The following is a 26,284-nucleotide window of genomic DNA, read 5'->3' on the forward strand; positions in this document are numbered from 1 at the left end:
ATAAGTAACTGTTGTTCTCTTAAAGGAAAAACACATTGGCTCGCAAAAATGTATTTTGTTTTTCAACCATACCACATCCCCCTACAAGCTCCATAAGGATTTATCCTGAGCCAAGCAACGGTTCCACTTGTGCCCACTGTGCCACTTTCAAGCCAATGCATTCCTATGGAGTTATAAACTAATAAGTAACCATCCTTTCTACCATGAAGATCAACTTGGCTCACCCATTTTCATACTGGTCCTAATAAAGGAAGTTCCCCTCTACACTTCTGATATGTAAACTGCCTGAGCCAAGCACAATTTGCCACAGCAGGTAGATCCAAACTGGTGGCCGTCACCTCAATGCATTCCTATATAGTTCCATGCAAATAAGAAACTGTGGTTCTCTTATAGGAAAAACACATTGGCTCGCAAAAATGTATTTTGTTTTTCAACCATACCACATCCCCCTACAAGCTCCATAAGGATTTAGCCTGAGCCAAGCAACGGTTCCACTTGTGCCCACTGTGCCAATTTCAAGCCAATGCATTCCTATGGAGTTTTAAACGAATAAGTAACCATCCTTTCTACCATGAAGATCAGCTTGGCTCACACATTTTCACACTGATCCTAATAAAGGAAGTTCCCCTCTACACTTCTGATATGTAAACTGCCTGAGCCGAGCAAAATTTGCCACAACAGGTGGCACCAAACTGGTTACCCTCACCTCAATGCATTCCTATATAGTTCCCTGCAAATAACTAATTGTGGTTCTCTTAAAGGAAAAAGACATTGGCTCACAAGATGTATTTTGTTTTTCACCCATACCACATCCTCCTACAAGCTCCATCAGGATTTAGCCTGAGCCAAGCAACGGTTCCACTTGTGCCCACTGTGCCACTTTCAAGCCAATGCATTCCTATAGAGTTATAAACGAATAGGTAACCATCCTTTCTCCAATGAAGATCAACTTGGCTCACCCATTTTCATACTGGTCCTAATAAAGGAAGTTCCCCTCTACACTTCTGATATGTAAACTGCCTGTGCCGAGCAAAATTTGCCACAACAGGTGGCACCAAACTGGCTGCCCTCACTTCAATGCATTCCTATATAGTTCCATGCAAAGAACTAACTGTGGTTCTCTTATAGGAAAAACACATTGGCTCGCAAAAATGTATTTTGATTTTCAACCATACCACATCCCCCTACAAGCTCCATAAGGATTTATCCTGAGCCAAGCAACGGTTCCACTTGTGCCCACTGTGCCACTTTTAAGCCAATGCATTCCTATGGAGTTATAAACGAATAAGTAACCATCCTTTTGTGCCATGAAGATCAGCTTGGCTCACACATTTTCACACTGATCCTAATAAAGGAAGTTCCCCTCTACACTTCTGATATGTAAACTGCCTGAGCCAAGCACAATTTGCCACAGCAGGTGGCACCAAACTGGTGGCCGTCACCTCAATGCATTCCTATCTAGTTCCATGCAAATAATTAACTGTTGTTCTCTTAAAGGAAAAACACATTGGCTCGCAAAAATGTATTTTGTTTTTCAACCATACCACATCCCCCTACAAGCTCCATAAGGATTTATCCTGAGCCAAGCAACGGTTCCACTTGTGCCCACTGTGCCACTTTCAAGCCAATGCATTCCTATGGAGTTATAAACGAATAAGTAACCATCCTGTCTACCATGAAGATCAGCTTGGCTCACACATTTTCACACTGATCCTAATAAAGGAAGTTCCTCTCTACACTTCTGATATGTAAACTGCCTGAGCCAAGCACAATTTGCCACAGCAGGTGGCACCAAACTGGTGGCCGTCACCTCAATGCATTCCTATATAGTTCCATGCAAATAAGTAACTGTGGTTCTCTTATAGGAAAAACACATTGGCTCGCAAAAATGTATTTTGTTTTTCAACCATACCACATCCCCCCTACAAGCTCCATAAGGATTTATCCTGAGCTAAGCAACGGTTTCACTTGTGCCCACTGTGCCACTTTCAAGCCAATGCATTCCTATGGAGTTATAAACGAATAAGTTAACCATCCTTTCTACCATGAAAATTAGCTTGGCTCACCCATTTTCACACTGATCCTAATAAAGGAAGTTCCCCTCTACACTTCTGATATGTAAACTGCCTGAGCCGAGCAAAATTTACCACAACAGGTGTCACCAAACTGGATGCCCTCACCTCAATGCATTCCTATATAGATCCATGCAAATAACTAACTGTGGTTCTCTTATAGGGAAAACACATTGGCTCGCAAAAATGTATTTTGTTTTTCAACCATACCACATCCCCCTACAAGCTCCATACGGATTCATCCTGAGCCTAGCAATGGTTCCACTTGTGCCCACTGTGCCACTTTCAAGCCAATGCATTCCAATGGAGTTATAAACGAATAAGTAACCATCCTTTCTACCATGAAGATCAACTTGGCTCACCGATTTTCATACTGGTCCTAATAAAGGAAGTTCCCCTCTACACTTCTGATATGTAAACTGCCTGAGCCAAGCACAATTTGCCACAGCAGGTGGCACCAAACTGGTGGCCGTCACCTCAATGCATTCCTATATAGTTCTATGCAAATAAGAAACTGTGGTTCTCTTATAGGAAAAACACATTGGCTCGCAAAAATGTATTTTGTTTTTCAATCATACCACATCCCCCTACAAGCTCCATAAGGATTTAGCCTCAGCCAAGCAACGGTTCCACTTGTGCCCACTGTGCCACTTTCAAGCCAATGCATTCCTATGGAGTTATAAACGAATAAGTAACCATCCTTTCTACCATGAAGATCAGCTTGGCTCACACATTTTCACACTGATCCTAATAAAAAAAAGTTCCCCTCTACACTTCTGATATGTAAACTGCCTGAGCAAAGCAAAACTTGCCACAACAGGTGGCACCAAACTGGTTGCCCTCACCTCAATGCATTCCTATATAGTTCCATGTAAATAACTAACTGTGGTTCTCTTATAGGAAAAACACATTGGCTCGCAAAAATGTATTTCATTTTTCAACCATACCACATCCCCCTACAAGCTCCATACGGATTCATCCTGAGCCAAGCAACGGTTCCACTTGTGCCCACTGTGCCACTTCCAAGCCAATGCATTCCTATGGAGTTATAAACTAATAAGTAACCATCCTTTCTACCTTGAAGATCAACTTGGCTCACCCATTTTCATACTGGTCCTAATAAAGGAAGTTCCCCTCTACACTTCTGATATGTAAACTGCCTGAGCCAAGCACAATTTGCCACAGCAGGTAGCACCAAACTGGTGGCCGTCACCTCAATGCATTCCTATAGAGTTCCATGCAAATAAGAAACTGTGGTTCTCTTATAGGAAAAACACATTGGCTCGCAAAAAGGTATTTTGTTTTTCAACCATACCACATCCCCCTACAAGCTCCATAAGGATTTAGCCTGAGCCAAGCAACGGTTCCACTTGTGCCCACTGTGCCAATTTCAAGCCAATGCATTCCTATGGAGTTTTAAACGAATAAGTAACCATCCTTTCTAACATGAAGATCAGCTTGGCTCACACATTTTCACACTGATCCTAATCAAGGAAGTTCCCCTCTACACTTCTGATATGTAAACTGCCAGAGCCGAGCAAAATTTGCCACAGCAGGTGGCACCAAACTGGTGGCCGTCACCTCAATGCATTCCTATCTAGTTCCATGCAAATAATTAACTGTTGTTCTCTTAAAGGAAAAACACATTGGCTCGCAAAAATGTATTTTGTTTTTCAACCATACCACATCCCCCTACAAGCTCCATAAGGATTTAGCCTGAGCCAAGCAACGGTTCCACTTGTGCCCACTGTGCCACTTTTAAGCCAATGCATTCCTATGGAGTTATAAACGAATAAGTAACCATCCTTTTGTGCCATGAAGATCAGCTTGGCTCACACATTTTCACACTGATCCTAATAAAGGAAGTTCCCCTCTACACTTCTGATATGTAAACTGCCTGAGCCAAGCACAATTTGCCACAGCAGGTGGCACCAAACTGGTGGCCGTCACCTCAATGCATTCCTATCTAGTTCCATGCAAATAATTAACTGTTGTTCTCTTAAAGGAAAAACACATTGGCTCGCAAAAATGTATTTTGTTTTTCAACCATACCACATCCCCCTACAAGCTCCATAAGGATTTATCCTGAGCCAAGCAACGGTTCCACTTGTGCCCACTGTGCCACTTTCAAGCCAATGCATTCCTATGGAGTTATAAACGAATAAGTAACCATCCTGTCTACCATGAAGATCAGCTTGGCTCACACATTTTCACACTGATCCTAATAAAGGAAGTTCCTCTCTACACTTCTGATATGTAAACTGCCTGAGCCAAGCACAATTTGCCACAGCAGGTGGCACCAAACTGGTGGCCGTCACCTCAATGCATTCCTATATAGTTCCATGCAAATAAGTAACTGTGGTTCTCTTATAGGAAAAACACATTGGCTCGCAAAAATGTATTTTGTTTTTCAACCATACCACATCCCCCCTACAAGCTCCATAAGGATTTATCCTGAGCTAAGCAACGGTTTCACTTGTGCCCACTGTGCCACTTTCAAGCCAATGCATTCCTATGGAGTTATAAACGAATAAGTTAACCATCCTTTCTACCATGAAAATTAGCTTGGCTCACCCATTTTCACACTGATCCTAATAAAGGAAGTTCCCCTCTACACTTCTGATATGTAAACTGCCTGAGCCGAGCAAAATTTACCACAACAGGTGTCACCAAACTGGATGCCCTCACCTCAATGCATTCCTATATAGATCCATGCAAATAACTAACTGTGGTTCTCTTATAGGGAAAACACATTGGCTCGCAAAAATGTATTTTGTTTTTCAACCATACCACATCCCCCTACAAGCTCCATACGGATTCATCCTGAGCCTAGCAATGGTTCCACTTGTGCCCACTGTGCCACTTTCAAGCCAATGCATTCCAATGGAGTTATAAACGAATAAGTAACCATCCTTTCTACCATGAAGATCAACTTGGCTCACCGATTTTCATACTGGTCCTAATAAAGGAAGTTCCCCTCTACACTTCTGATATGTAAACTGCCTGAGCCAAGCACAATTTGCCACAGCAGGTGGCACCAAACTGGTGGCCGTCACCTCAATGCATTCCTATATAGTTCTATGCAAATAAGAAACTGTGGTTCTCTTATAGGAAAAACACATTGGCTCGCAAAAATGTATTTTGTTTTTCAATCATACCACATCCCCCTACAAGCTCCATAAGGATTTAGCCTCAGCCAAGCAACGGTTCCACTTGTGCCCACTGTGCCACTTTCAAGCCAATGCATTCCTATGGAGTTATAAACGAATAAGTAACCATCCTTTCTACCATGAAGATCAGCTTGGCTCACACATTTTCACACTGATCCTAATAAAAAAAAGTTCCCCTCTACACTTCTGATATGTAAACTGCCTGAGCAAAGCAAAACTTGCCACAACAGGTGGCACCAAACTGGTTGCCCTCACCTCAATGCATTCCTATATAGTTCCATGTAAATAACTAACTGTGGTTCTCTTATAGGAAAAACACATTGGCTCGCAAAAATGTATTTCATTTTTCAACCATACCACATCCCCCTACAAGCTCCATACGGATTCATCCTGAGCCAAGCAACGGTTCCACTTGTGCCCACTGTGCCACTTCCAAGCCAATGCATTCCTATGGAGTTATAAACTAATAAGTAACCATCCTTTCTACCTTGAAGATCAACTTGGCTCACCCATTTTCATACTGGTCCTAATAAAGGAAGTTCCCCTCTACACTTCTGATATGTAAACTGCCTGAGCCAAGCACAATTTGCCACAGCAGGTAGCACCAAACTGGTGGCCGTCACCTCAATGCATTCCTATAGAGTTCCATGCAAATAAGAAACTGTGGTTCTCTTATAGGAAAAACACATTGGCTCGCAAAAATGTATTTTGTTTTTCAACCATACCACATCCCCCTACAAGCTCCATAAGGATTTAGCCTGAGCCAAGCAACGGTTCCACTTGTGCCCACTGTGCCAATTTCAAGCCAATGCATTCCTATGGAGTTTTAAACGAATAAGTAACCATCCTTTCTAACATGAAGATCAGCTTGGCTCACACATTTTCACACTGATCCTAATCAAGGAAGTTCCCCTCTACACTTCTGATATGTAAACTGCCAGAGCCGAGCAAAATTTGCCACAACAGGTGGCACCAAACTGGTTGCCCTCACCTCAATGCATTCCTATATAGTTCCATGCAAATAACTAATTGTGGTTCTCTTAAAGGAAAAAGACATTGGCTCACAAGATGTATTTTGTTTTTCACCCATACCACATCCTCCTACAAGCTCCATCAGGATTTAGCCTGAGCCAAGCAACGGTTCCACTTGTGCCCACTGTGCCACTTTCAAGCCAATGCATTCCTATGGAGTTATAAACGAATAAGTAACCATCCTTTCTCCAATGAAGATCAACTTGGCTCACCCATTTTCATACTGGTCCTAATAAAGGAAGTTCCCCTCTACACTTCTGATATGTAAACTGCCTGAGCCGAGCAAAATTTGCCACAACAGGTGGCACCAAACTGGCTGCCCTCACTTCAATGCATTCCTATATAGTTCCATGCAAAGAACTAACTGTGGTTCTCTTATAGGAAAAACACATTGGCTCGCAAAAATGTATTTTGATTTTCAACCATACCACATCCCCCTACAAGCTCCATAAGGATTTATCCTGAGCCAAGCAACGGTTCCACTTGTGCCCACTGTGCCACTTTCAAGCCAATGCATTCCTATGGAGTTATAAACGAATAAGTAACCATCCTTTTGTACCATGAAGATCAGCTTGGCTCACACATTTTCACACTGATCCTAATAAAGGAAGTTCCCCTCTACACTTCTGATATGTAAACTGCCTGAGCCAAGCACAATTTGCCACAGCAGGTGGCACCAAACTGGCGGCCGTCACCTCAATGCATTCCTATCTAGTTCCATGCAAATAATTAACTGTTGTTCTCTTAAAGGAAAAACACATTGGCTCGCAAAAATGTATTTTGTTTTTCAACCATACCACATCCCCCTACAAGCTCCATAAGGATTTATCCTGAGCCAAGCAACGGTTCCACTTGTGCCCACTGTGCCACTTTCAAGCCAATGCATTCCTATGGAGTTATAAACGAATAAGTAACCATCCTGTCTACCATGAAGATCAGCTTGGCTCACCGATTTTCATACTGGTCCTAATAAAGGAAGTTCCCCTCTACACTTCTGATATGTAAACTGCCTGAGCCAAGCACAATTTGCCACAGCAGGTGGCACCAAACTGGTGGCCGTCACCTCAATGCATTCCTATATAGTTCTATGCAAATAAGAAACTGTGGTTCTCTTATAGGAAAAACACATTGGCTCGCAAAAATGTATTTTGTTTTTCAATCATACCACATCCCCCTACAAGCTCCATAAGGATTTAGCCTCAGCCAAGCAACGGTTCCACTTGTGCCCACTGTGCCACTTTCAAGCCAATGCATTCCTATGGAGTTATAAACGAATAAGTAACCATCCTTTCTACCATGAAGATCAGCTTGGCTCACACATTTTCACACTGATCCTAATAAAAAAAAGTTCCCCTCTACACTTTTGATATGTAAACTGCCTGAGCAAAGCAAAACTTGCCACAACAGGTGGCACCAAACTGGTTGCCCTCACCTCAATGCATTCCTATATAGTTCCATGTAAATAACTAACTGTGGTTCTCTTATCGGAAAATCACATTGGCTCGCAAAAATGTATTTCATTTTTCAACCATACCACATCCCCCTACAAGCTCCATACGGATTCATCCTGAGCCAAGCAACGGTTCCACTTGTGCCCACTGTGCCACTTCCAAGCCAATGCATTCCTATGGAGTTATAAACTAATAAGTAACCATCCTTTCTACCTTGAAGATCAACTTGGCTCACCCATTTTCATACTGGTCCTAATAAAGGAAGTTCCCCTCTACACTTCTGATATGTAAACTGCCTGAGCCAAGCACAATTTGCCACAGCAGGTAGCACCAAACTGGTGGCCGTCACCTCAATGCATTCCTATAGAGTTCCATGCAAATAAGAAACTGTGGTTCTCTTATAGGAAAAACACATTGGCTCGCAAAAATGTATTTTGTTTTTCAACCATACCACATCCCCCTACAAGCTCCATAAGGATTTAGCCTGAGCCAAGCAACGGTTCCACTTGTGCCCACTGTGCCAATTTCAAGCCAATGCATTCCTATGGAGTTTTAAACGAATAAGTAACCATCCTTTCTAACATGAAGATCAGCTTGGCTCACACATTTTCACACTGATCCTAATCAAGGAAGTTCCCCTCTACACTTCTGATATGTAAACTGCCAGAGCCGAGCAAAATTTGCCACAACAGGTGGCACCAAACTGGTTGCCCTCACCTCAATGCATTCCTATATAGTTCCATGCAAATAACTAATTGTGGTTCTCTTAAAGGAAAAAGACATTGGCTCACAAGATGTATTTTGTTTTTCACCCATACCACATCCTCCTACAAGCTCACGCAGGATTTAGCCTGAGCCAAGCAACGGTTCCACTTGTGCCCACTGTGCCACTTTCAAGCCAATGCATTCCTATGGAGTTATAAACGAATAAGTAACCATCATTTCTCCAATGAAGATCAACTTGGCTCACCCATTTTCATACTGGTCCTAATAAAGGAAGTTCCCCTCTACACTTCTGATATGTAAACTGCCTGAGCCGAGCAAAATTTGCCACAACAGGTGGCACCAAACTGGCTGCCCTCACTTCAATGCATTCCTATATAGTTCCATGCAAAGAACTAACTGTGGTTCTGTTATAGGAAAAACACATTGGCTCGCAAAAATGTATTTTGTTTTTCAACCATACCACATCCCCCTACAAGCTCCATAAGGATTTATCCTGAGCCAAGCAACGGTTCCACTTGTGCCCACTGTGCCACTTTCAAGCCAATGCATTCCTATGGAGTTATAAACGAATAAGTAACCATCCTGTCTACCATGAAGATCAGCTTGGCTCACACATTTTCACACTGATCCTAATAAAGGAAGTTCCTCTCTACACTTCTGATATGTAAACTGCCTGAGCCAAGCACAATTTGCCACAGCAGGTGGCACCAAACTGGTGGCCGTCACCTCAATGCATTCCTATATAGTTCCATGCAAATAAGTAACTGTGGTTCTCTTATAGGAAAAACACATTGGCTCGCAAAAATGTATTTTATTTTTCAACCATACCACATCCCCCCTACAAGCTCCATAAGGATTTATCCTGAGCTAAGCAACGGTTTCACTTGTGCCCACTGTGCCACTTTCAAGCCAATGCATTCCTATGGAGTTATAAACGAATAAGTTAACCATCCTTTCTACCATGAAAATTAGCTTGGCTCACCCATTTTCACACTGATCCTAATAAAGGAAGTTCCCCTCTACACTTCTGATATGTAAACTGCCTGAGCCGAGCAAAATTTGCCACAACAGGTGTCACCAAACTGGTTGCCCTCACCTCAATGCATTCCTATATAGATCCATGCAAATAACTAACTGTGGTTCTCTTATAGGGAAAACACATTGGCTCGCAAAAATGTATTTTGTTTTTCAACCATACCACATCCCCCTACAAGCTCCATACGGATTCATCCTGAGCCAAGCAATGGTTCCACTTGTGCCCACTGTGCCACTTTCAAGCCAATGCATTCCAATGGAGTTATAAACGAATAAGTAACCATCCTTTCTACCATGAAGATCAACTTGGCTCACCGATTTTCATACTGGTCCTAATAAAGGAAGTTCCCCTCTACACTTCTGATATGTAAACTGCCTGAGCCAAGCACAATTTGCCACAGCAGGTGGCACCAAACTGGTGGCCGTCACCTCAATGCATTCCTATATAGTTCCATGCAAATAAGAAACTGTGGTTCTCTTATAGGAAAAACACATTGGCTCGCAAAAATGTATTGTGTTTTTCAATCATACCACATCCCCCTACAAGCTCCATAAGGATTTAGCCTCAGCCAAGCAACGGTTCCACTTGTGCCCACTGTGCCACTTTCAAGCCAATGCATTCCTCTGGAGTTATAAACGAATAAGTAACCATCCTTTCTACCATGAAGATCAGCTTGGCTCACACATTTTCACACTGATCCTAATAAAAAAAAGTTCCCCTCTACACTTCTGATATGTAAACTGCCTGAGCAAAGCAAAACTTGCCACAACAGGTGGCACCAAACTGGTTGCCCTCACCTCAATGCATTCCTATATAGTTCCATGTAAATAACTAACTGTGGTTCTCTTATAGGAAAAACACATTGGCTCGCAAAAATGTATTTCATTTTTCAACCATACCACATCCCCCTACAAGCTCCATACGGATTCATCCTGAGCCAAGCAACGGTTCCACTTGTGCCCACTGTGCCACTTCCAAGCCAATGCATTCCTATGGAGTTATAAACTAATAAGTAACCATCCTTTCTACCTTGAAGATCAACTTGGCTCACCCATTTTCATACTGGTCCTAATAAAGGAAGTTCCCCTCTACACTTCTGATATGTAAACTGCCTGAGCCAAGCACAATTTGCCACAGCAGGTAGCACCAAACTGGTGGCCGTCACCTCAATGCATTCCTATAGAGTTCCATGCAAATAAGAAACTGTGGTTCTCTTATAGGAAAAACACATTGGCTCGCAAAAATGTATTTTGTTTTTCAACCATACCACATCCCCCTACAAGCTCCATAAGGATTTAGCCTGAGCCAAGCAACGGTTCCACTTGTGCCCACTGTGCCAATTTCAAGCCAATGCATTCCTATGGAGTTTTAAACGAATAAGTAACCATCCTTTCTAACATGAAGATCAGCTTGGCTCACACATTTTCACACTGATCCTAATCAAGGAAGTTCCCCTCTACACTTCTGATATGTAAACTGCCAGAGCCGAGCAAAATTTGCCACAACAGGTGGCACCAAACTGGTTGCCCTCACCTCAATGCATTCCTATATAGTTCCATGCAAATAACTAATTGTGGTTCTCTTAAAGGAAAAAGACATTGGCTCACAAGATGTATTTTGTTTTTCACCCATACCACATCCTCCTACAAGCTCCATCAGGATTTAGCCTGAGCCAAGCAACGGTTCCACTTGTGCCCACTGTGCCACTTTCAAGCCAATGCATTCCTATGGAGTTATAAACGAATAAGTAACCATCCTTTCTCCAATGAAGATCAACTTGGCTCACCCATTTTCATACTGGTCCTAATAAAGGAAGTTCCCCTCTACACTTCTGATATGTAAACTGCCTGAGCCGAGCAAAATTTGCTACAACAGGTGGCACCAAACTGGCTGCCCTCACTTCAATGCATTCCTATATAGTTCCATGCAAATAACTAACTGTGGTTCTCTTATAGGAAAAACACATTGGCTCACAAAAATGTATTTTGATTTTCAACCATACCACATCCCCCTACAAGCTCCATAAGGATTTATCCTGAGCCAAGCAACGGTTCCACTTGTGCCCACTGTGCCACTTTCAAGCCAATGCATTCCTATGGAGTTATAAACGAATAAGTAACCATCCTTTTGTACCATGAAGATCAGCTTGGCTCACACATTTTCACACTGATCCTAATAAAGGAAGTTCCCCTCTACACTTCTGATATGTAAACTGCCTGAGCCAAGCACAATTTACCACAGCAGGTGGCACCAAACTGGTGGCCGTCACCTCAATGCATTCCTAACTAGTTCCATGCAAATAAGTAACTGTTGTTCTCTTAAAGGAAAAACACATTGGCTCGCAAAAATGTATTTTGTTTTTCAACCATACCACATCCCCCTACAAGCTCCATAAGTATTTATCCTGAGCCAAGCAACGGTTCCACTTGTGCCCACTGTGCCACTTTCAAGCCAATGCATTCCTATGGAGTTATAAACTAATAAGTAACCATCCTTTCTACCATGAAGATCAACTTGGCTCACCCATTTTCATACTGGTCCTAATAAAGGAAGTTCCCCTCTACACTTCTGATATGTAAACTGCCTGAGCCAAGCACAATTTGCCACAGCAGGTAGCACCAAACTGGTGGCCGTCACCTCAATGCATTCCTATATAGTTCCATGCAAATAAGAAACTGTGGTTCTCTTATAGGAAAAACACATTGGCTCGCAAAAATGTATTATGTTTTTCAACCATACCACATCCCCCTACAAGATCCATAAGGATTTAGCCTGAGCCAAGCAACGGTTCCACTTGTGCCCACTGTGCCACTTTCAAGCCAATGCATTCCAATGGAGTTATAAACGAATAGGTAACCATCCTTTCTCCAATGAAGATCAACTTGGCTCACCCATTTTCATACTGGTCCTAATAAAGGAAGTTCCCCTCTACACTTCTGATATGTAAACTGCCTGAGCCGAGCAAAATTTGCCACAACAGGTGGCACCAAACTGGCTGCCCTCACTTCAATGCATTCCTATATAGTTCCATGCAAAGAACTAACTGTGGTTCTCTTATAGGAAAAACACATTGGCTCGCAAAAATGTATTTTGATTTTCAACCATACCACATCCCCCTACAAGCTCCATAAGGATTTATCCTGAGCCAAGCAACGGTTCCACTTGTGCCCACTGTGCCACTTTCAAGCCAATGCATTCCTATGGAGTTATAAACGAATAAGTAACCATCCTTTTGTACCATGAAGATCAGCTTGGCTCACACATTTTCACACTGATCCTAATAAAGGAAGTTCCCCTCTACACTTCTGATATGTAAACTGCCTGAGCCAAGCACAATTTGCCACAGCAGGTGGCACCAAACTGGTGGCTGTCACCTCAATGCATTCCTATCTAGTTCCATGCAAACAAGTAACTGTTGTTCTCTTAAAGGAAAAACACATTGGCTCGCAAAAATGTATTTTGTTTTTCAACCATACCACATCCCCCTACAAGCTCCATAAGGATTTATCCTGAGCCAAGCAACGGTTCAACTTGTGCCCACTGTGCCACTTTCAAGCCAATGCATTCCTATGGAGTTATAAACGAATAAGTAACCATCCTGTCTACCATGAAGATCAGCTTGGCTCACACATTTTCACACTGATCCTAATAAAGGAAGTTCCTCTCTACACTTCTGATATGTAAACTGCCTGAGCCAAGCACAATTTGCCACAGCAGGTGGCACCAAACTGGTGGCCGTCACCTCAATGCATTCCTATATAGTTCTATGCAAATAAGTAACTGTGGTTCTCTTATAGAAAAAACACATTGGCTCGCAAAAATGTATTTTGTTTTTCAACCATACCACATCCCCCCTACAAGCTCCATAAGGATTTATCCTGAGCTAAGCAACGGTTTCACTTGTGCCCACTGTGCCACTTTCAAGCCAATGCATTCCTATGGAGTTATAAACGAATAAGTAACCATCCTTTCTACCATGAAAATTAGCTTGGCTCACCCATTTTCACACTGATCCTAATAAAGGACGTTCCCCTCTACACTTCTGATATGTAAACTGCCTGAGCCGAGCAAAATTTGCCACAACAGGTGTCACCAAACTGGTTGCCCTCACCTCAATGCATTCCTATATAGTTCCATGCAAATAACTAACTGTGGTTCTCTTATAGGAAAAACACATTGGCTCGCAAAAATGTATTTTGTTTTTCAACCATAACACATCCCCCTACAAGCTCCATACGGATTTATCCTGAGCCAAGCAATTGTTCCACTTGTGCCCACTGTGCCACTTTCAAGCCATTGCATTCCAATGGAGTTATAAACGAATAAGTAACCATCCTTTCTACTATGAAGATCAACTTGGCTCACCCATTTTAATACTGGTCCTAATAAAGGAAGTTCCCCTCTACACTTCTGATATGTAAACTGCCTGAGCCAAGCACAATTTGCCACAGCAGGTGGCACCAAACTGGTGGCCGTCACCTCAATGCATTCCTATATAGTTCCATGCAAATAAGAAACTGTGGTTCTCTTATAGGAAAAACACATTGGCTCGCAAAAATGTATTTTGTTTTTCAACCATACCACATCCCCCTACAAGCTCCATAAGGATTTAGCCTGAGCCAAGCAACGGTTCCACTTGTGCCCACTGTGCCAATTTCAAGCCAATGCATTCCTATGGAGTTATAAACGAATAAGTAACCATCCTTTCTACCATGAAGATCAGCTTGGCTCACCCATTTTCATACTGGTCCTAATAAAGGAAGTTCCCCTCTACACTTCTGATATGGAAACTGCCTGAGCCGAGCAAAATTTGCCACAACAGGTGGCACCAAACTGGTTGCCCTCACTTCAATGCATTCCTATATAGTTCCATGCAAATAACTAACTGTGGTTCTCTTATAGGAAAAACACATTGGCTCGCAAAAATGTATTTTGTTTTTCAACCATACCACATCCCCCTACAAGCTCCATAAGGATTTATCCTGAGCCAAGCAACGGTTCCACTTGTGCCCACTGTGCCACTTTCAAGCCAATGCATTCCTAAGGAGTTATAAACGAATAAGTAACCATCCTTTCTACCATGAAGATCAACTTGGCGCACCGATTTTCATACTGGTCCTAATAACGGAAGTTCCCCTCTACACTTCTGATATGTAAACTGCCTGAGCCAAGCACAATTTGCCAAAGCAGGTAGCACCAAACTGGTGGCCGTCACCTCAATGCATTCTTATCTAGTTCCATGCAAATAAGTAACTGTGGTTCTCTTATAGGAAAAACACATTGGCTCGCAAAAATGTCTTTTGTTTTTCAACCATACCACATCCCCCTACAAGCTCCATAAGGATTTATCCTGAGCCAAGCAACGGTTCCACTTGTGCCCACTGTGCCACTTTCAAGCCAATGGATTCCTATGGAGTTATAAACGAATAAGTAACCATCCTTTCTACCATGAAGATCAGCTTGGCTCACACATTTTCACACTGAACCTATTAAAGGAAGTTCCCCTCTACACTTCTGATGTGTAAACTGCCTGAGCCAAGCACAATTTGCCACAGCAGGTGGCACCAAACTGGTGGCCGTCACCTCAATGCATTCCTATATAGTTCCATGCAAATAAGAAACTGTGGTTCTCTTATAGGAAAAACACATTGGCTCGCAAAAATGTATTTTGTTTTTCAACCATACCACATCCCCCTACAAGCTCCATAAGGATTTAGCCTGAGCCAAGCAACGGTTCCACTTGTGCCCACTGTGCCAATTTCAAGCCAATGCATTCCTATGGAGTTATAAACGAATAAGTAACCATCCTTTCTACCATGGAGATCAGCTTGGCTCACACATTTTCACACTGATCCTAATAAAGGAAGTTCCCCTCTACACTTCTGATATGTAAACTGCCTGAGCCGAGCAAAATTTGCCACAACAGGTGGCACCAAACTGGTTGCCCTCACCTCAATGCATTCCTATATAGTTCCATGCAAATAAATAACTGTGGTTCTCTTATAGGAAAAACACATTGGCTCACAAAAATGTATTTTGTTTTTCAACCATACCACATCCCCCTACAAGCTCCATACGGATTTATCCTGAGCCAAGCAACGGTTGCACTTGTGCCCACTGTGCCACTTTCAAGCCAATGCATTCCTATGGAGTTATAAACGAATAAGTAACCATCCTTTCTACCATGAAGATCAACTTGGCTCACCCATTTTCATACTGGTGCTAATAAAGGAATTTCCCCTCTATACTTCTGATATGTAAACTGCCTGAGCCAAGCACAATTTGCCACAGCAGGTGGCACCAAACTGGTGGCCGTCACCTCAATGCATTCCTATATAGTTCCATGCAAATAAGTAACTGTGGTTCTCTTATAGGAAAAACACATTGGCTCGCAAAAATGTATTTTGTTTTTCAACCATACCACATCCCCCTACAAGCTCCATAAGGATTTAGCCTGAGCCAAGCAACGGTTCCACTTGTGCCCACTGTGCCAATTTCAAGCCAATGCATTCCTATGGAGTTTTAAACGAATAAGTAACCATCCTTTCTAACATGAAGATCAGCTTGGCTCACACATTTTCACACTGATCCTAATCAAGGAAGTTCCCCTCTACACTTCTGATATGTAAACTGCCAGAGCCGAGCAAAATTTGCCACAACAGGTGGCACCAAACTGGTTGCCCTCACCTCAATGCATTCCTATATAGTTCCATGCAAATAACTAATTGTGGTTCTCTTAAAGGAAAAAGACATTGGCTCACAAGATGTATTTTGTTTTTCACCCATACCACATCCTCCTACAAGCTCCATCAGGATTTAGCCTGAGCCAAGCAACGGTTCCACTTGTGCCCACTGTGCCACTTTCAAGCCAATGCATTCCTATGGAGTTATAAACGAATAAGTAACCATCCTTTCTCCAATGAAGATCAACTTGGCTCACCCATTTTCATACTGGTCCTAATAAAGGAAGTTCCCCTCTACACTTCTGATATGTAAACTGCCTGAGCCGAGCAAAATTTGCTACAACAGGTGGCACCAAACTGGCTGCCCTCACTTCAATGCATTCCTATATAGTTCCATGCAAATAACTAACTGTGGTTCTCTTATAGGAAAAACACATTGGCTCACAAAAATGTATTTTGATTTTCAACCATACCACATCCCCCTACAAGCTCCATAAGGATTTATCCTGAGCCAAGCAACGGTTCCACTTGTGCCCACTGTGCCACTTTCAAGCCAATGCATTCCTATGGAGTTATAAACGAATAAGTAACCATCCTTTTGTACCATGAAGATCAGCTTGGCTCACACATTTTCACACTGATCCTAATAAAGGAAGTTCCCCTCTACACTTCTGATATGTAAACTGCCTGAGCCAAGCACAATTTACCACAGCAGGTGGCACCAAACTGGTGGCCGTCACCTCAATGCATTCCTAACTAGTTCCATGCAAATAAGTAACTGTTGTTCTCTTAAAGGAAAAACACATTGGCTCGCAAAAATGTATTTTGTTTTTCAACCATACCACATCCCCCTACAAGCTCCATAAGTATTTATCCTGAGCCAAGCAACGGTTCCACTTGTGCCCACTGTGCCACTTTCAAGCCAATGCATTCCTATGGAGTTATAAACTAATAAGTAACCATCCTTTCTACCATGAAGATCAACTTGGCTCACCCATTTTCATACTGGTCCTAATAAAGGAAGTTCCCCTCTACACTTCTGATATGTAAACTGCCTGAGCCAAGCACAATTTGCCACAGCAGGTAGCACCAAACTGGTGGCCGTCACCTCAATGCATTCCTATATAGTTCCATGCAAATAAGAAACTGTGGTTCTCTTATAGGAAAAACACATTGGCTCGCAAAAATGTATTATGTTTTTCAACCATACCACATCCCCCTACAAGATCCATAAGGATTTAGCCTGAGCCAAGCAACGGTTCCACTTGTGCCCACTGTGCCACTTTCAAGCCAATGCATTCCAATGGAGTTATAAACGAATAGGTAACCATCCTTTCTCCAATGAAGATCAACTTGGCTCACCCATTTTCATACTGGTCCTAATAAAGGAAGTTCCCCTCTACACTTCTGATATGTAAACTGCCTGAGCCGAGCAAAATTTGCCACAACAGGTGGCGCCAAACTGGCTGCCCTCACTTCAATGCATTCCTATATAGTTCCATGCAAAGAACTAACTGTGGTTCTCTTATAGGAAAAACACATTGGCTCGCAAAAATGTATTTTGATTTTCAACCATACCACATCCCCCTACAAGCTCCATAAGGATTTATCCTGAGCCAAGCAACGGTTCCACTTGTGCCCACTGTGCCACTTTCAAGCCAATGCATTCCTATGGAGTTATAAACGAATAAGTAACCATCCTTTTGTACCATGAAGATCAGCTTGGCTCACACATTTTCACACTGATCCTAATAAAGGAAGTTCCCCTCTACACTTCTGATATGTAAACTGCCTGAGCCAAGCACAATTTGCCACAGCAGGTGGCACCAAACTGGTGGCTGTCACCTCAATGCATTCCTATCTAGTTCCATGCAAACAAGTAACTGTTGTTCTCTTAAAGGAAAAACACATTGGCTCGCAAAAATGTATTTTGTTTTTCAACCATACCACATCCCCCTACAAGCTCCATAAGGATTTATCCTGAGCCAAGCAACGGTTCCACTTGTGCCCACTGTGCCACTTTCAAGCCAATGCATTCCTATGGAGTTATAAACGAATAAGTAACCATCCTGTCTACCATGAAGATCAGCTTGGCTCACACATTTTCACACTGATCCTAATAAAGGAAGTTCCTCTCTACACTTCTGATATGTAAACTGCCTGAGCCAAGCACAATTTGCCACAGCAGGTGGCACCAAACTGGTGGCCGTCACCTCAATGCATTCCTATATAGTTCTATGCAAATAAGTAACTGTGGTTCTCTTATAGAAAAAACACATTGGCTCGCAAAAATGTATTTTGTTTTTCAACCATACCACATCCCCCCTACAAGCTCCATAAGGATTTATCCTGAGCTAAGCAACGGTTTCACTTGTGCCCACTGTGCCACTTTCAAGCCAATGCATTCCTATGGAGTTATAAACGAATAAGTAACCATCCTTTCTACCATGAAAATTAGCTTGGCTCACCCATTTTCACACTGATCCTAATAAAGGACTTTCCCCTCTACACTTCTGATATGTAAACTGCCTGAGCCGAGCAAAATTTGCCACAACAGGTGTCACCAAACTGGTTGCCCTCACCTCAATGCATTCCTATATAGTTCCATGCAAATAACTAACTGTGGTTCTCTTATAGGAAAAACACATTGGCTCGCAAAAATGTATTTTGTTTTTCAACCATAACACATCCCCCTACAAGCTCCATACGGATTTATCCTGAGCCAAGCAATTGTTCCACTTGTGCCCACTGTGCCACTTTCAAGCCATTGCATTCCAATGGAGTTATAAACGAATAAGTAACCATCCTTTCTACTATGAAGATCAACTTGGCTCACCCATTTTAATACTGGTCCTAATAAAGGAAGTTCCCCTCTACACTTCTGATATGTAAACTGCCTGAGCCAAGCACAATTTGCCACAGCAGGTGGCACCAAACTGGTGGCCGTCACCTCAATGCATTCCTATATAGTTCCATGCAAATAAGAAACTGTGGTTCTCTTATAGGAAAAACACATTGGCTCGCAAAAATGTATTTTGTTTTTCAACCATACCACATCCCCCTACAAGCTCCATAAGGATTTAGCCTGAGCCAAGCAACGGTTCCACTTGTGCCCACTGTGCCAATTTCAAGCCAATGCATTCCTATGGAGTTATAAACGAATAAGTAACCATCCTTTCTACCATGAAGATCAGCTTGGCTCACCCATTTTCATACTGGTCCTAATAAAGGAAGTTCCCCTCTACACTTCTGATATGGAAACTGCCTGAGCCGAGCAAAATTTGCCACAACAGGTGGCACCAAACTGGTTGCCCTCACTTCAATGCATTCCTATATAGTTCCATGCAAATAACTAACTGTGGTTCTCTTATAGGAAAAACACATTGGCTCGCAAAAATGTATTTTGTTTTTCAACCATACCACATCCCCCTACAAGCTCCATAAGGATTTATCCTGAGCCAAGCAACGGTTCCACTTGTGCCCACTGTGCCACTTTCAAGCCAATGCATTCCTAAGGAGTTATAAACGAATAAGTAACCATCCTTTCTACCATGAAGATCAACTTGGCGCACCGATTTTCATACTGGTCCTAATAACGGAAGTTCCCCTCTACACTTCTGATATGTAAACTGCCTGAGCCAAGCACAATTTGCCAAAGCAGGTAGCACCAAACTGGTGGCCGTCACCTCAATGCATTCTTATCTAGTTCCATGCAAATAAGTAACTGTGGTTCTCTTATAGGAAAAACACATTGGCTCGCAAAAATGTCTTTTGTTTTTCAACCATACCACATCCCCCTACAAGCTCCATAAGGATTTATCCTGAGCCAAGCAACGGTTCCACTTGTGCCCACTGTGCCACTTTCAAGCCAATGGATTCCTATGGAGTTATAAACGAATAAGTAACCATCCTTTCTACCATGAAGATCAGCTTGGCTCACACATTTTCACACTGAACCTATTAAAGGAAGTTCCCCTCTACACTTCTGATGTGTAAACTGCCTGAGCCAAGCACAATTTGCCACAGCAGGTGGCACCAAACTGGTGGCCGTCACCTCAATGCATTCCTATATAGTTCCATGCAAATAAGAAACTGTGGTTCTCTTATAGGAAAAACACATTGGCTCGCAAAAATGTATTTTGTTTTTCAACCATACCACATCCCCCTACAAGCTCCATAAGGATTTAGCCTGAGCCAAGCAACGGTTCCACTTGTGCCCACTGTGCCAATTTCAAGCCAATGCATTCCTATGGAGTTATAAACGAATAAGTAACCATCCTTTCTACCATGGAGATCAGCTTGGCTCACACATTTTCACACTGATCCTAATAAAGGAAGTTCCCCTCTACACTTCTGATATGTAAACTGCCTGAGCCGAGCAAAATTTGCCACAACAGGTGGCACCAAACTGGTTGCCCTCACCTCAATGCATTCCTATATAGTTCCATGCAAATAAATAACTGTGGTTCTCTTATAGGAAAAACACATTGGCTCACAAAAATGTATTTTGTTTTTCAACCATACCACATCCCCCTACAAGCTCCATACGGATTTATCCTGAGCCAAGCAACGGTTGCACTTGTGCCCACTGTGCCACTTTCAAGCCAATGCATTCCTATGGAGTTATAAACGAATAAGTAACCATCCTTTCTACCATGAAGATCAACTTGGCTCACCCATTTTCATACTGGTGCTAATAAAGGAATTTCCCCTCTATACTTCTGATATGTAAACTGCCTGAGCCAAGCACAATTTGCCACAGCAGGTGGCACCAAACTGGTGGCCGTCACCTCAATGCATTCCTATATAGTTCCATGCAAATAAGTAACTGTGGTTCTCTTATAGGAAAAACACATTGGCTCGCAAAAATGTATTTTGTTTTTCAACCATACCACATCCCCCTACAAGCTCCATAAGGATTTATCCTGAGCCAAGCAACGGTTCCACTTGTGCCCACTGTGCCACTTTCAAGCCAATGCATTCATATGGAGTTATAAACGAATAAGTAACCATCCTTTCTACCATGAAAATCAGCTTGGCTCACCCATTTTCACACTGATCCTAATAAAGGAAGTTCCCCTCTACACTTCTGATATGTAAACTGCCTGAGCCGAGCAAAATTTGCCACAACAGGTGGCACCAAACTGGTTGCCCTCACCTCAATGCATTCCTATATAGTTCCATGCAAATAACTAACTGTGGTTCTCTTATAGGAAAAACACATTGGCTCGCAAAAATGTATTTTGTTTTTCAACCATACCACATCCCCCTACAAGCTCCATAAGGATTTATCCTGAGCCAAGCAACGGTTCCACTTGTGCCCACTGTGCCACTTTCAAGCCAATGCATTCCTATGGAGGTTTAAACGAATAAGTAACCATCCTTTCTACCATGAAGATCAGCTTGGCTCACACATTTTCACACTGATCCTAATAAAGGAAGTTCCCCTCTACACTTCTGATATGTAAACTGCCTGAGCCGAGCAAAATTTGCCACAACAGGTGGCACCAAACTGGTTGCCCTCACCTCAATGCATTCCTACATAGTTCCATGCAAATAACTAATTGTGGTTTTCTTATAGGAAAAACACATTGGCTCACAAGATGTATTTTGTTTTTCACCCATACCACATCCCCCTACAAGCTCCATCAGGATTTAACCTGAGCCAAGCAACGGTTCCACTTGTGCCCACTGTGCCACTTTCAAGCCAATGCATTCCTATGGAGTTATAAACGAATAAGTAACCATCCTTTCTCCAATGAAGATCAACTTGGCTCACCCATTTTCATACTGGTCCTAATAAAGGAAGTTCCCCTCTACACTTCTGATATGTAAACTGCCTGAGCCAAGCACAATTTGCCACAGCAGGTGGCACCAAACTGGTGGCCGTCACCTCAATGCATTCCTATATAGTTCCATGCAAATAAGTATCTGTGGTTCTCTTATGGGAAAAACACATTGGCTCGCAAAAATGTATTTTGTTTTTCAACCATACCACATCCCCCTACAAGCTCCATAAGGATTTATCCTGAGCCAAGCAACGGTTCCACTTGTGCCCACTGTGCCACTTTCAAGCCAATGCATTCATATGGAGTTATAAACGAATAAGTAACCATCCTTTCTACAATGAAAATCAGCTTTTCTCACCCATTTTCACACTGATCCTAATAAAGGAAGTTCCCCTCTACACTTCTGATATGTAAAACGCCTGAGCCGAGCAAAATTTGCCACAACAGGTGGCACCAAACTGGTTGCCCTCACCTCAATGCATTCCTATATAGTTCCATGCAAATAACTAACTGTGGTTCTCTTAGAGGAAAAACACATGGTCTCGCAAAAATGTATTTTGTTTTTCAACCATACCACATCCCCCTACAAGCTCCATACGGATTCATCCTGAGCCAAGCAACAGTTCCACTTGTGCCCACTGTGCCACTTTCAAGCCAATGCATTCCTATGGAGTTATAAACGAATAAGTAACCATCCTTTCTACCATGAAGATCAACTTGGCTCACCCATTTTCATACTGGTCCTAATAAAGGAAGTTCCCCTCTACACTTCTGATATGTAAACTGCCTGAGCCAAGCACAATTTGCCACAGCAGGTGGCACCAAACTGGTGGCCGTCACCTCAATGCATTCCTATATAGTTCCATGCAAATAAGAAACTGTGGTTCTCTTATAGGAAAAACACATTGGCTCGCAAAACTGTATTTTGTTTTTCAACCATACCACATCCCCCTACAAGCTCCATAAGGATTTATCCTGAGCCAAGCAACGGTTCCACTTGTGCCCACTGTGCCACTTTCAAGCCAATGCATTCCTATGGAGTTATAAACGAATAAGTAACCATCCTTTTGTACCATGAAGATCAGCTTGGCTCACACATTTTCACACTGATCCTAATAAAGGAAGTTCCCCTCTACACTTCTGATATGTAAACTGCCTGAGCCAAGCACAATTTACCACAGCAGGTGGCACCAAACTGGTGGCCGTCACCTCAATGCATTCCTAACTAGTTCCATGCAAATAAGTAACTGTTGTTCTCTTAAAGGAAAAACACATTGGCTCGCAAAAATGTATTTTGTTTTTCAACCATACCACATCCCCCTACAAGCTCCATAAGTATTTATCCTGAGCCAAGCAACGGTTCCACTTGTGCCCACTGTGCCACTTTCAAGCCAATGCATTCCTATGGAGTTATAAACTAATAAGTAACCATCCTTTCTACCATGAAGATCAACTTGGCTCACCCATTTTCATACTGGTCCTAATAAAGGAAGTTCCCCTCTACACTTCTGATATGTAAACTGCCTGAGCCAAGCACAATTTGCCACAGCAGGTAGCACCAAACTGGTGGCCGTCACCTCAATGCATTCCTATATAGTTCCATGCAAATAAGAAACTGTGGTTCTCTTATAGGAAAAACACATTGGCTCGCAAAAATGTATTATGTTTTTCAACCATACCACATCCCCCTACAAGATCCATAAGGATTTAGCCTGAGCCAAGCAACGGTTCCACTTGTGCCCACTGTGCCACTTTCAAGCCAATGCATTCCAATGGAGTTATAAACGAATAGGTAACCATCCTTTCTCCAATGAAGATCAACTTGGCTCACCCATTTTCATACTGGTCCTAATAAAGGAAGTTCCCCTCTACACTTCTGATATGTAAACTGCCTGAGCCGAGCAAAATTTGCCACAACAGGTGGCGCCAAACTGGCTGCCCTCACTTCAATGCATTCCTATATAGTTCCATGCAAAGAACTAACTGTGGTTCTCTTATAGGAAAAACACATTGGCTCGCAAAAATGTATTTTGATTTTCAACCATACCACATCCCCCTACAAGCTCCATAAGGATTTATCCTGAGCCAAGCAACGGTTCCACTTGTGCCCACTGTGCCACTTTCAAGCCAATGCATTCCTATGGAGTTATAAACGAATAAGTAACCATCCTTTTGTACCATGAAGATCAGCTTGGCTCACACATTTTCACACTGATCCTAATAAAGGAAGTTCCCCTCTACACTTCTGATATGTAAACTGCCTGAGCCAAGCACAATTTGCCACAGCAGGTGGCACCAAACTGGTGGCTGTCACCTCAATGCATTCCTATCTAGTTCCATGCAAACAAGTAACTGTTGTTCTCTTAAAGGAAAAACACATTGGCTCGCAAAAATGTATTTTGTTTTTCAACCATACCACATCCCCCTACAAGCTCCATAAGGATTTATCCTGAGCCAAGCAACGGTTCCACTTGTGCCCACTGTGCCACTTTCAAGCCAATGCATTCCTATGGAGTTATAAACGAATAAGTAACCATCCTGTCTACCATGAAGATCAGCTTGGCTCACACATTTTCACACTGATCCTAATAAAGGAAGTTCCTCTCTACACTTCTGATATGTAAACTGCCTGAGCCAAGCACAATTTGCCACAGCAGGTGGCACCAAACTGGTGGCCGTCACCTCAATGCATTCCTATATAGTTCTATGCAAATAAGTAACTGTGGTTCTCTTATAGAAAAAACACATTGGCTCGCAAAAATGTATTTTGTTTTTCAACCATACCACATCCCCCCTACAAGCTCCATAAGGATTTATCCTGAGCTAAGCAACGGTTTCACTTGTGCCCACTGTGCCACTTTCAAGCCAATGCATTCCTATGGAGTTATAAACGAATAAGTAACCATCCTTTCTACCATGAAAATTAGCTTGGCTCACCCATTTTCACACTGATCCTAATAAAGGACGTTCCCCTCTACACTTCTGATATGTAAACTGCCTGAGCCGAGCAAAATTTGCCACAACAGGTGTCACCAAACTGGTTGCCCTCACCTCAATGCATTCCTATATAGTTCCATGCAAATAACTAACTGTGGTTCTCTTATAGGAAAAACACATTGGCTCGCAAAAATGTATTTTGTTTTTCAACCATAACACATCCCCCTACAAGCTCCATACGGATTTATCCTGAGCCAAGCAATTGTTCCACTTGTGCCCACTGTGCCACTTTCAAGCCATTGCATTCCAATGGAGTTATAAACGAATAAGTAACCATCCTTTCTACTATGAAGATCAACTTGGCTCACCCATTTTAATACTGGTCCTAATAAAGGAAGTTCCCCTCTACACTTCTGATATGTAAACTGCCTGAGCCAAGCACAATTTGCCACAGCAGGTGGCACCAAACTGGTGGCCGTCACCTCAATGCATTCCTATATAGTTCCATGCAAATAAGAAACTGTGGTTCTCTTATAGGAAAAACACATTGGCTCGCAAAAATGTATTTTGTTTTTCAACCATACCACATCCCCCTACAAGCTCCATAAGGATTTAGCCTGAGCCAAGCAACGGTTCCACTTGTGCCCACTGTGCCAATTTCAAGCCAATGCATTCCTATGGAGTTATAAACGAATAAGTAACCATCCTTTCTACCATGAAGATCAGCTTGGCTCACCCATTTTCATACTGGTCCTAATAAAGGAAGTTCCCCTCTACACTTCTGATATGGAAACTGCCTGAGCCGAGCAAAATTTGCCACAACAGGTGGCACCAAACTGGTTGCCCTCACTTCAATGCATTCCTATATAGTTCCATGCAAATAACTAACTGTGGTTCTCTTATAGGAAAAACACATTGGCTCGCAAAAATGTATTTTGTTTTTCAACCATACCACATCCCCCTACAAGCTCCATAAGGATTTATCCTGAGCCAAGCAACGGTTCCACTTGTGCCCACTGTGCCACTTTCAAGCCAATGCATTCCTAAGGAGTTATAAACGAATAAGTAACCATCCTTTCTACCATGAAGATCAACTTGGCGCACCGATTTTCATACTGGTCCTAATAACGGAAGTTCCCCTCTACACTTCTGATATGTAAACTGCCTGAGCCAAGCACAATTTGCCAAAGCAGGTAGCACCAAACTGGTGGCCGTCACCTCAATGCATTCTTATCTAGTTCCATGCAAATAAGTAACTGTGGTTCTCTTATAGGAAAAACACATTGGCTCGCAAAAATGTCTTTTGTTTTTCAACCATACCACATCCCCCTACAAGCTCCATAAGGATTTATCCTGAGCCAAGCAACGGTTCCACTTGTGCCCACTGT

Source organism: Triturus cristatus, chromosome 1_1 (assembly GCF_964204655.1).
Source record: "Triturus cristatus chromosome 1_1, aTriCri1.1, whole genome shotgun sequence".
Taxonomy (NCBI): domain Eukaryota; kingdom Metazoa; phylum Chordata; class Amphibia; order Caudata; family Salamandridae; genus Triturus; species Triturus cristatus.